Source organism: Saccopteryx leptura, chromosome 11 (assembly GCF_036850995.1).
Source record: "Saccopteryx leptura isolate mSacLep1 chromosome 11, mSacLep1_pri_phased_curated, whole genome shotgun sequence".
Lineage (NCBI taxonomy): Eukaryota > Metazoa > Chordata > Mammalia > Chiroptera > Emballonuridae > Saccopteryx > Saccopteryx leptura.
In genome coordinates, this window is record NC_089513.1 from 50,807,910 (window position 1) to 50,820,739 (window position 12,830).

The window sequence follows — 12,830 nt, forward strand, 5'->3', positions numbered from 1 at the left end:
CACACCCTAATCACACCCCAATCAAACCTCAATCAAACCAGAATCACACCCCAATAACACCCCGTTCATACCCCTATCACACCCCAATCACACCCCCAACAAACCCGAATCACACCTAAAACACACCCCAATCACACCCCATTCACACCCCATATAGACCCCAATCACACCCCATACACACCCCCATCACACCCCAATCACACCCCCATCACACTCCAATCACACCCAAAACACACCCCAATCAATTCTTCATTGCAGTTTTTTAGTTGTTCATTGATTGATTTCTCATACGTGCCTTGACCGGGGGAGCTGCAGCAGACCAAGTGACTCCTTGCTCAAGCCAGCGACCTTGTGCTCAAGCTGGTGAGCCTTGCTCAAACCACATGAGCCTGTGCTCAAGCTGGTGACCTCGGGGTCTCGAACCTGGGTCCTCCACATCCCAGTCTGACGCTTTATCCACTGCACCACCACCTGGTCAGGCCATCCTACTTTTTGATAATAGGGTGACTACTATTTAAAACCTGAAACTGAAAGTGTTGGCAGGAATGTAGAGAAACTGGAACATTTATGCACCGTGAGTGAGAATGCAGTTGCTAGGGAAACAGTATGGTGGTTCCTCAAAAAATTAATAAAAATAAAACTACCATATGACCCAACAAATCCTATTCTGAGACAAATACTGTATGATTCCACTTATATGAAGTAAAGTTCATAGAAACAGGAAGTAGAATGGTGATTAACAGGGGCCGAGGGGAGAGGGAAATGAGGAGCTGTCATTTAGTGGACATAGAGTTTCAGTGTTAAGTACACTTAACACCACTGAACTATACACTCAAAATGGTTAAGATGCTTGACCTGTGGTAGCACAGTGGATAAAACACTGGAATGCTGAGGTCGCTGGTTCAAAACCCTGGGCTTGCCCGGTCAAGACCCATATGGGAGATGATGCTTCCTGCTCCTCCCCCATTCTCTCTTTCTCGTTTTCTCTCTCTTTTCTCTCTAAAATAAATAAAGTCTTATGAAAATAAAATGATTAAGATGAGCCCTGGCCTGAATAGTTAGGTTGGTTAAAGTGGCATCCGGAAATGCAGAGAGGCCAGTTTGATCCTGGTCAGGGCACATGCAAGGTCAGATTGATGTTCCTTTCTCTTCTTCTCTCTGTCCCTCTTCTTCTCTCTCAAATAAATAAATAAAAATTTAAATGGTTAAGATGATAAATTTTATGTTATATGGTTTTTATCACAATCTTTAAAAAGGTCTCATCACAATGTTTTCACTTTCAGTTTGCAAAAATCAAATAGAGATTTCTTATACCTGAGATTTCCAGTGTGGTACTCGCTAAGCACTTGAAACTAGAATGGCTAGTTCTAACTGAGATGCACTATAATTTAAAAATACATATGGGGAGTGCTCGCTTCGGCAGCACATATACTAAAATTGGAATGATACAGAGAAGATTAACATGGCCCCTGTGCAAGAATGACATGCCAATTCGTGAAGCATTCCATATTTTTATTTTAAAAAACTCAAACATATGGGGATTCAAAGACCTAGTACAAAATAATTTAAATATCTAATAATTTTTATAATGATTACATGTTGAGTGATAATATTTTAGATATGTTAGGTTGAATAAAATATATTATTAAAATTAATTTAACCTGTTTCTTTTCACTTTTTTAAATGAAGCTACAAGACAGAGATTTTGAAATTATCACACCAGTGCTTTAAAATAACTATTACTTATATCAGCGGTTCTCAACCTGTGGGTCGCGACCCCGGCGGGGGTCGAACGACCAAAACACAGGGGTCGCCTAAAGCCATCGAAAAATACATATTTATTATACAATACATTTTTAAATAAAATATATATTTCCGATGGTTTTAGGCGACCCCTGTGTTTTGGTCGTTCGACCCCCGCCGGGGTCGCGACCCACAGGTTGAGAACCGCTGACTTATATGCTAAGAGGTCTAATTCAGAAAGTGAACAACATGCAAGAACAGATAGGTAATATAAGCAGAGAGAAGGAAACTCTTAAGAAAGATTCAAAAGTAAATGCTAGAAATCAAACCCACAGTGGCAGAAATAAAGAGTGCCTTTGATGGGTTCATCAGTAGCCTGAACATGACAAAAAGAATAATCAGTGAGCTTGAAGATATACAAATAGAAACTTTCTAAACTGAAAAAAAAAAAAAAAATGGAACAGAACATCCATCTTTTTGTAACTGGGATGGTAACAAAAGGTATAACATGAGTGATTGAGTACCTAATGGAAAAAAAAAAAAAGAGAGAGAAAAGAACGGAAGAAATATTGAACATAAAAAAGGCTGAGAATTTTTCAAAATTAAATGAGACCCCAAACCACAGATCCAGGAAGCCCAAAGAAGACCACACAAGATAAATAACAATAAGAACAACAACAAAATGTACACCTAGGCAAATTATATTTAAACTGCAGAAAATCAGAGATGAAAAGAAAATCTTGATAGAAGTCAGAGGGAGGAAAACCCCCACCTTACTATAAAGTAAGGAGAATAAGAATTATATTGGCCTTTTCTTCAGAAACCACACAAGCAAGAAGAGAATGAAATAAAATATTTAAATAATTCAAAAAAACACAAAAATTCTAACAAACTAAATCACTGTATCTAGCAAAATTATCCTTCAAAAGTGAAGGAGAAATACTTTCTCAGATAAGAAAAACTGAGTAGATTTATCTCCTGTCTTAAAGAACCGTTAAAGAAGTTCTTCAGCGAGAAGGAAAATAATATAGGTTGAAAACTCAGACCTACATAGAGTTTGAGAAATGAATCATTAAGAAATGAAGGTAAAATAAAATCTTTTTTCTTATTCATAAACTGATGTAATAGATAAAAATTAGTTCAAAATAATAAAAGTACCAATATACAGTGTGTCCGTAAAGTCATGGTGCACTTTTGACAGGTTACAGGAAAGCAACAAAAGATGATAGAAATGTGAAATCTGCACCAAATAAAAAGAAAACCCTCCCAGTTTCTATAGGATGATGCGGCAGCATGTGCGCATGTGGAGATGATGACGTAACACCGTATATACAGTGGAGCAGCCCACGGCCATGCCAGTCAAGATGTGGACGGTACAGAGGAGAGTTCAGTGTGTTCTGTGGCTCGCTAAATTCGAATCCGTGACCAAAGTGCAACGTGAATATCAGCACGTTTATAACAAAGTGCCACCACATAGGAATAACATTACTCAGTGGGATAACCAGTTGAAGGAAACCGGCAGTTGGGTGGAGAAACCCCATTCTGGTAGGCCATCAGTCAGTGACGAGTCTGTAGAGGCTATACGGGATAAAAATCTGTGCGTGAGCCCACATCAAACTGCACTGAATAGGTATGAAACTGGGAGAATTTTCCTTTTATTTGGTGCAGATTTCACATTTCTATCGTCTTTTGTTGCTTTCCTGTGACTGGTCAAAAGTGCACCATGACTTTACGGACACGCTGTATTTGGTGAATATAGCTTATGGATAAGTGAAGTGTGTGAGAGCAATACTAGAAGAAACTGGAGGGAAGAATAAGAAATATTATTATATGGTACCTGCAAACTGATGAAGTGGTATAATATTATTTAAAAGTACACTTTGATTAGTTGTAAATGTATATTGCAAGCTCTAGGACAATGATTACAAGAAGTTTTAAGTATATTTGATATACTAAAAAAGCAAAGAAAATTGAATCAATCAATGCTCAATAAAACCAGAGAAGGCAGAAAAAGAGTGGACAACAAAAAATGAAAAAAGAAGAACAAGAACAACTAATAAAAATCAGTTACAAATATAGTAGGTACTAATCCAACTATATCAATAATCACTTTAAATATGAATGGTCTAAAGACAAGACTATCAAAGTGGATAAAATAATAAGACCCAACTCTATGTTATCTATAAGAAATCCAATTTAAATATAAATACAGATGAAAAGCAAAGGGATAGAGAAATATGTACTGACTAAAAGGAAACCATAGTAACTATATTAAATTCAGGCAAATAATCTCCTGCAGTATATTGGAGAGTACTGCTCATGCCAGTCAGGCTCACAACTCTGGAAGAAGTGTTTGAGAGAAGTCAGAATGTTTATGTGTCGGCTGCTTTCTCTGTCTTTATCTAAGTTCTATGAGAGAGATGAATCCAGGCAAGCATTAATCAGTTTGAAAGCAGAATGAAATGAAATATGTTTCCACCACCAAGGTTTTGTAAAGGCTTTCTCTTGTGTTCTTTACCAGACAATGGGAGCCAGCCAGATTAATGTTTGGTTGCTTTCCAACCCAAGCCTGTTTTTTCACATATCCTCAGGGTCTCCATCATAATACCCTGATTGTAGGTTTGTGCCATGTATCAACAAATGAGTAAAAGAGGAGACTCTTTAGGCTTAAAAACTTTTTTTTTAGACAAGTTATATGGCTGTGGTCACTTCAACAAGGAACTGAATGGAAGGATATATACCAGAAATGTATTAGGAATGCACAAACTAACTGACCTGTGGTGCACAGTGGTTAGACCGTTGACCTAGAATGCTGAGGTCACCAGTTCAAAAGCCTGGGCTTGCCTGGTCAAGGCACATATGGGAGTTGATGCTTCCTGCTCCTCCTCCTGTTCTCTCTATGTCTTTCCTTTCTCTCTCACTCTCTCTCTGTCTCTAAAAATGAATAAATAAAAATCTTTAAAAAATTTAAAAACAAAAACAAAAATAAAAAGAATGCATACACTGTTCTTGAAGAACCTGTGATTCTTCAACCTCTCTAGCAATCCCCAGAGTCCCCACAACTAGGTCTAAATCTTCAGTAACACTTCAGATGTGGCAATGGAAGATTAATGGTGAAAGAACCTTTCAGAGGCAAAACCAAAGCCCCCAGAGGACAACGATCAAGGAGATTGCTTGGCCGAGTCAGAGTCTAATGGAGAAACACTGTATTGCCAAGGCAAGGAGGCTTTAATCTCAGTGGGCATTACATCATTGCGGTAACCAATGATTGCTGTTTCCTTCCCTTTCTCGTCATGAAAGATTTTTATTATCTTGTTCTTAATTCATCGCTCTCTATTTGGTGGGTGGAGATGGGGAGGACAGATAACTTGTTTTTCAGTAGATGCTCACAAGCAAGAGTCACAAGCAATCTTGATGAGGTGAATGAGTGTCACTCAGAGGTCCTAGATTTTGAACTGAAGTGGAAGGGCCAGATGGAACTTTGTGTTGTTTCATTTGATCAGGGAAAAGTGTGTTTTATGTGCAGGAAGAAAAAGAGTGGGCAGGGTATTAGGGTGATCTATAAGTGGATTGAACCTAAGAATGCTAATTGCCTCTCTTTTTGCACTCCCTCCTCTTCCTCTAGCAATAGAATTACCCAAATTTCAGATTAACACATGGCCATTCAGCCAAGGCTATATTTCTCAGCCACATTTGCACCTAGGTTTGACCATGTGACTTAGTTCTAGTTAATGGGATGTGAGAAGAAATCATACATACCATATAGTCTTGGACCATCAAAAGAACTGAGCAAGCCTCCTCTTCTTTTCTCTCTTCCTAGTGGTCAAGAGGTAACAAGAGCTAAAACAGTCATCTTAGATGACAAGAAAGCAGCCATGGTGGAGGAACAAAACAGATGGAGTGTGGGTTCTCACCATCTCATACTTAGCATACCAGTCCCAGAGTGCTATGTTCAGACTGTGACACAAAGAGAAATAAAATTCTTATTGCTGATTTGAGTCTTTGTCAGCTCAGGCTTATAGTCTAATTAATAATGCAGGTTTATAATTAAGTATCCTATCTCATTGTATTATAACTAATTTTCTTAATTATGATTCTTTTTATTATAACTAGTTAATCAGCAATAATAATAGTATCAGCTAACAATAACATGTAGCAAGTCTCTACTGTAAGCCAAGATCTAGAAGTTTAGTCAACCCTAGCAGGATATAAAACAGGATATAGAGAAACCATCAGTAACTGAGGTTACTCATCCCTGCCTCTGCAAACTACTTGGTTGGTATATGACCAAATATGATTGAACCACCCCAGCTTTACTTTGTTTTCTAACAGAGAGAGACTAAGGCCTCAATCCTAATTTCAGAGTTACCAGTATAGAGAATCTAGCCCAACTTTGGCTAGGGTCCACTAATTCAACATTGATATTGAAGGAAAAAGTTCTCAGAAAAGACTGGTGTCAGCTTTGTAGATAAAACATGGGTCTAATATATTATTAATTTACACGTCTCTTTTCTCTATTATGCTTTGATGCTAAAGCTCTGGAGTAACAGAAACCTTTATTCACTGCTGGTGGAAATGCAAATTGGTACAACCATTGTGAAGCGAAATTTGGCAATAGCTAACAAATCACACACGTGTTTATTTTATTTTATTTTAAATTTTCATTTATGATTTTAATTTCTGTTTACATAGATTCAAGTGTCCCACCAAATATATCTCCCCCACTCCCTTTTTCCCCCCTCAGTCCCCCCATGCCCCCCCAATGCCTTCCCCCCTTCCTCCAGGATTGCTGTCCTGTTCTCTATAATGCGGTGTTATGTACATATAATTTCATTAATCTCTTTCCCTTCTCTGATCCCATCTTCTCTTCTACTTTCCCTCTGACTGCTTTCCCTCTGGTCCCTTTGATCTGCCTCTGCCTCTGTTCCACTCCTCAGTTCACATTTTCATTGGATTCCTCAAATGAGTGAGGTCATATGATATTTTTCTTTCTCTGCCTGGCTTATTTCACTTAGCACAATAGTTTCCAGGTCCATACATGTTGTCGTGAAAGGTAAGATTTCCTTCTTCCTCATGGCCACATAGTATTCCATTGTGTATATGTACCACTGCTTTCTAATCTACTCGTCCACTGATGGACACTTAGGCTGTTTCCAGATCTTGGCTATTGTAAATAATGCTGCAATATACATGAGGGTGCATTTCTCCTTTTGAATCAGTGATTTGGTACTCTTAGGATATATTCCTAGAAGTGGGATAGCTGGATCAAAGGGCAGTTCCATTTTTAATTTTTTGAAATTACTGTTTTCCAAAGTGGCTGCACCAGTCTGCATTCTCACCAGCAGTGCAAGAGGATTCCCTTTTCTCTGCACCCTCCCCAGCACTTATTATGTGTTGTTTTGTTAATGAGCACCATTCTGACACGTGTGAGGTGGTATCTCATTTTGGTTTTAATTTGCATTTCTCTAATGATTAGTGATGAGCATTTTTTCATCTGCCTATTGGCCATCTGTATGTCCTCTTTGGAGAAGTGTCTATTTGTCCATTTTTGATTGAATTGTTTATGTTCCTGGTGTTGAGTTTAACAAGTTCTTTATAAATTTTGGTTATTAACCCCTTATCAGATGTATTGGCGAATATATTCTCCCATTGTGTGGGTTGTCTTTTTATTTTGTTTATGGTGTCTTTTGCTGGGCAAAAGCTTTTTAGTTTGATATAGTCCCATTTGTTCATCCTGTCCTTTATTTCACTTGCCCATGGAGATAAATCAACAAAAATATTGCTACAAGAGATATCGGAGAGTTTACTGCCTATGTTTTCTTCCAAGATGTTTATGGTTTCATGAATTAGATTTAAGTCTTTTATCCATTTTGAGTTTACTTTTGTGAATGTTGTAAGTTGGTCATCCAGTTTAATTTTTTTGCAAGTACCTGTCCAGTTTTCCCAACACAATTTGTTAAAGAGACTGTCTTTATTCCATTGTATGCTCTTACCTCCTTTGTCAAATATCAGTTGTCCATAAAGGTGTGAGTTTATTTCTGGGTTGTCTATTCTGTTCCATTGATCTATATGCCTGTTCTTGTGCCAGTACCAAGCTGTTTTGAGTATGATGGCCTTGTAGTATAACTTGATATCAGCAAGTGTGATACACCCGACTTTATTCTTCTTTTTCAGGATTGCTGAGGGTATTTGTGTTCTTTTATGGTTCCATATACAATAAATTTTTGGAATATTTGTTCTATATCTTTGAAGTATGTCATTGATATTTTAATAGGAGCTATATTAAATTTATAGATTGCTTTGGATAATATAGACATTTTAATGGTATTTATTCTTTCTATCCATGAACACGGTATATGCTTCCACATATTTGTATCTTCCTTGATTTCCTTTAACAATGTTTTATAATTTTTCGTGTACAAGTCTTTAAACTCTGGTTAAATTTACTCCTAGGTATTTTTTGTTGTTGTTGTTGCAATAGTGAAGGGGATTGTTTTCTTAATTTCTCTTTCAGACAGTTCATTGTTGGTGTATAAAAATGTCATTGATTTCTGGATATTGATTTTAAATTCTGCCACCTTGCTGAATTCATTTATCAGGTCCAATAGTTTTTTGACTGAGACTTTAGGGTTTTCTATGTACAGTATCATATCATCAGCAAATAATGATAGTTTTACTTCTTCTTTTCCAATTTGGATGCCCTTTATCCCTTCTTCTTGTCTGATTGCTGTGGCTAGAACTTCCAGAACTATGTTGAATAAGAGTGGTGAAAGGGAGCACCCCTGCCTTGTTCCTGATCTTAAGGGGATTGCTTTTAATTTTTGCCCATTGATTATGATGTTGGCTGTGGGTTTGTCATAATTGGCCTTTATCATGTCGAGGTATAATCCCTGTATTCTCACTGTGCTGTGAGTTTTGATCATAAATGAGTGCTGGATTTCATAAAATTCTTTTTCTGCATATTATCATGTGATTTTTATCCTATCTTTTGTTTATGTGCTGAATCACATTGATTGATTTGTGGATATTGTACCAGCCTTGTCTCCCTAGAATAAATCCCACCTGGTCATAATGTGTGATTTTTTTTATGTATTGCTGGATCCAGTTTGCTAATATTTTGTTGAGAATTTTAGCATCTAAATTCATTAGGGATATTGGTCTATAGTTTTCTTTCTTTGTAATGTCTTTGTCTGGTTTAGGAATCAGTATTATACTCGCCTCATAAAAGGAGCTTGGAAGTATTCCCTCCTCCTGAATTTTTTGAAGTAGCTTAAGAAGGATAGGAATTAGTTCTTCTTTGAATGTTTGGTAAAAATCCATCTGGCCCAGGATTTTTGTTTGTTAGGAGTTTTGTTTTTTTTTGTTTGTTTGTTTGTTTTTTTTACTTTTTTTTTTTTTTTTTTTTTCATTTATCTGAAGCTGGAAACAGGGAGAGACAGTCAGACAGACTCCCGCATGCGCCCGACCGGGATCCACCCGGCACGCCCACCAGGGGCGATGCTCTGCCCACCACGGGGCGATGCTCTGCCCATCCTGGGCGTCGCCATGTTGCGACCAGAGCCACTCTAGCGCCTGGGGCAGAGGCCACAGAGCCATCCCCAGCGCCCGGGCCATCTTTGCTCCAATGGAGCCTTGGCTGCGGGAGGGGAAGAGAGAGACAGAGAGGAAAGTGCGGCGGAGGGGTGGAGAAGCAAATAGGCGCTTCTCCTGTGTGCCCTGGCCGGGAATCGAACTCGGGTCCTCCGCACGCTAGGCTGACGCTCTACCGCTGAGCCAACCGGCCAGGGCCAGGAGTTTTGTAATAACTGTTTTAGTCTCATTTGATGAAATCGGTCTGTTTAGGTTTTCTGATTCTTCTATATTGATTTTTGAAAAATTATGTTTTGAGGAATTTGACCATTTCACATAGGTTGTCTAATTTTATGGCGTACAGTTCTTCATAGTATTTTCTAACAATCCTTTGCATTTCTGCTGTGTCCATTGTTACTTCTCCTCTCTCATTTCTAATTTTATTTATTTGAATCCTCTCTCTTTTATTCTTGGTGAATCTGGTTAAAGATTCATCTATCTTGTTTACCTTTTCAAAGAACCAGCTCTTGGTTTCATTGATCCTCTGTATTGTTCTTATAGCCTCTATGTCATTTATTTCCTTTCTGATCTTTATTATTTCCTTCCTTCTACTTCCTCTGGGTTTTACTTGCTGTATGTTTTCTAGTTCTTTTCGATGCAGGGTTAAATTGTTTATTTGAGATTTTTCTAGCTTCTTAAGGTATGCCTATAGTGTTATGAACTTCCCTCTCAGGACTGCTTTTGCTGTGTCCCATAAATTTGGAGTTGTTGTATGTTCATTTTCATTTGTTTCAAGGAAATTTTTTATTTCTTCCTTAATCTCATTGTTACCCTATTTGTTATTTAATAACATGCTATTTAGTTTCCAAGTGTTTGAGTGTTTTTCAATTTTACTATTGTAGTTCATTTCTAGTTTCTTGCCATTGTTATCTGAGAAGATGCTTGATATGATTTCAATCTTCTTAAATTTGTTGAGACTTTTTTGTGTCCTAGCATGTGGTCTATCCTAAAGAATGTACCATGAGCACTTGAGAAGAATGTATATTCTGCTGCTTTAGGGTGAAAGGTTCTGAAGATATCTATTAAATCCAGTAGATCTAGTGTGTCCTTTTAAGTCAACTGTTTCTTTGTAATTTTCTTTCCTGAGGATCTATCCAGTGATGTTAGTGGGGTATTAAAATTCCCTACTATTATAGTATTGCTGTTGATCTTGCCCTTTATGCCCATCAAAATCTGCTTTTTGTATTTAGGTGCTCCTATATTAGGTGCATAATTGTTTATAATGGTTATATCTTCCTGTTGGATTGCTCCCTTTATCATTATGTAGTGACCTTCTTTGTCCCTTACTATAGCCTTTGTTTTAAAGTCAATTTTGTCTGAATAAGTATTGTTTCCACAGCTTTTTCTTCATTTCCATTTGCATGAAATATTTTTTTCCATCTCTTTACTTTCAGTCTATGTGTCTCTTTTGTTTTGAGGTGTGTCTCTTGTAGACAGCCTATGTATGGATCCTGTTTTCTTATCCACACAGCTATCCTATGCCTTTTGATTAGAGCATTTAATCCATTTACATTTAAGGTTATTATTGATATGTAGTTGTTTATTGCCATTTTATTCTTTTAATCTATCTTCCTTTTTTACTAGATTTCCCCCCTTTGTTCTGTTTATAGCAGGCCCCTTAACATTTTTTGTAACATTGGTTTGGTTGTAATGAATTTGTTGAGTTTTTTGGGGGTTTTTTGTTTGGGAAGAATTTATTTCTCCTTCGATCTTAAATTATAGCCTTGCTGGATAGAGAAGTCTTGGTTGTAGGCTCTTGTTTTGCAGTACTTTAAATATTTCTTGCTATTCCCTTATGGCCTCTAATATTTCTGTTGAGAAGTCAGATGTCATCCTTATGGGGGTTCCTCTGTAGGTAATAGACTGCTTTTCTCTTACAGCTTTTAGTATTCTTTCTTTATCCCTTAGTTTTTGTATTTTAATTATGATGTGTCTTGGTGTTGGCCTTTTTGGGTTCATCCTTAATGGAACTCTCTGTGCTTCTTGAACTTGTATGACTTTTTCTTTCACCAATTAGGAAAGTTTTCAGCTATGATTTTTTTCATATAGGTTCTCTATCCCTTGTTTTTTCTTTTCTCCTTCAGGGACCCCTATGATGTGGATGCTATTTCTCTTCATGATATCAGAGCTCTCTTAGAGTTTCCTCAGACTTTTTGAGCTGCTTTTCTTTTTTGCTGCTCTGCTTCCATGGTTTCATTTATCTTGTCTTCTAACTCGCTGATTCGATCCTCAGCTTCATCCATCCTGCTTTTAATTCCTTCCAGTGTGGTCTTCATTTCTAATATTGAATTTGTCATTTCAGACTGATTTCTTTTTATTTCAATGTCATTTTTTTATACTTGCTATCTCTTTATTTAGGTGCTTATTATGTCCATCCATTGTTGCTCTAAGATCTTTGACAATCCTAACAGTCATTATTTTAAACTCTACATCTGGTAATTTTGTTATTGCTGACTCATTCAAGACTTTTCTGGGGATTTCTCTTGATTCATTTGGGTTTCATTTCTCTGACTTTCCATTTTGTCTGTGTATAAGAAGGGTGTGGCCACAGGAGTCCAAGTGGTGTGGCCTCTGTGTTCCTAGGTGTGGTCTGTCTGCAGGCCCTCCACCCTCTCCGCTGTCACCTTGGGCGTTCTGGTACAGGCGTGGGGGCACTGGCCCGCTGCAGCAGTCACTGCAGTTTCCTTCTCGCCTCTACAGGTGGGACTGCACTTGCACATGCCAGGGCCACAAGCCTCAGCCTCATGGGCAGGGCTGCGCACTTGCACTCAGCTGCAGGTCTCAGCCAGTTCCCTGCCTTTCGCTTTATCCCTGTGAGACTGCAGGAGGGACTGCTCTCACTCACCCGGCCCGCAGCCGCATGTTGGACCGCTTTCATGCGCCCCTTGTGCTACCACAGCCGCACTCAGCCTCCACCCCCTCCACGTGGACTGCGCTCGCACCGTGCCTCTCAGTTTTGCCCGCCCGGCTTCCGCCCCCGTGGGCAGGACTTCACTTGTGCTCAGGCCGCAGCAACTGGTCGAACTGCTTTGTGCGACCTTTTGCCATTGCGGCTGCCCTTAGTCTCCGCCCTGCGGAGCCTCAGTTGTGGCTGGCCCCAGCATCACCCCCCACCCCCCCACCCAGCGTGTGCACGGGCGGGCAAGAATTCATTCGCATCTGAACCACAGCTGCAGCCAGCCCCCAGCTTCCGCCCCTGCCCACAGGACCATGCTTCCATGTCCCACTGCCACCCACCCTCCAGCAAACACTCAGCAGTGTGGGGGTGGCCATGCAGCTGAGACCTTAGCACTCAATACTGTATCCCTGATGGCTCTTTGCTTCTAAGCAACTCTGCTCTGACTGCAGCAGGAGAGCTTCTGTTTGGCTGGTGACTTGCTTCCTTTGCTGATATTTCTGGTTCCAGGAAAAATATTCACTTTAGATTTGGGGAGTGACTCAGCCCAGGGGTTAGGGTA

General features: G+C 38.9%; 1 non-coding gene across 1 annotated transcript; it reads left to right on the forward strand.

The window, feature by feature from the left end:
- Positions 1 to 1,407: 1,407 nt before the first annotated feature.
- LOC136383615 (U6 spliceosomal RNA) lies at positions 1,408 to 1,514 on the forward strand. The gene has a single exon (XR_010747440.1). It is a non-coding gene; the product is annotated as a U6 spliceosomal RNA (small nuclear RNA).
- The last annotated feature ends 11,316 nt before the right edge of the window (positions 1,515 to 12,830 follow it).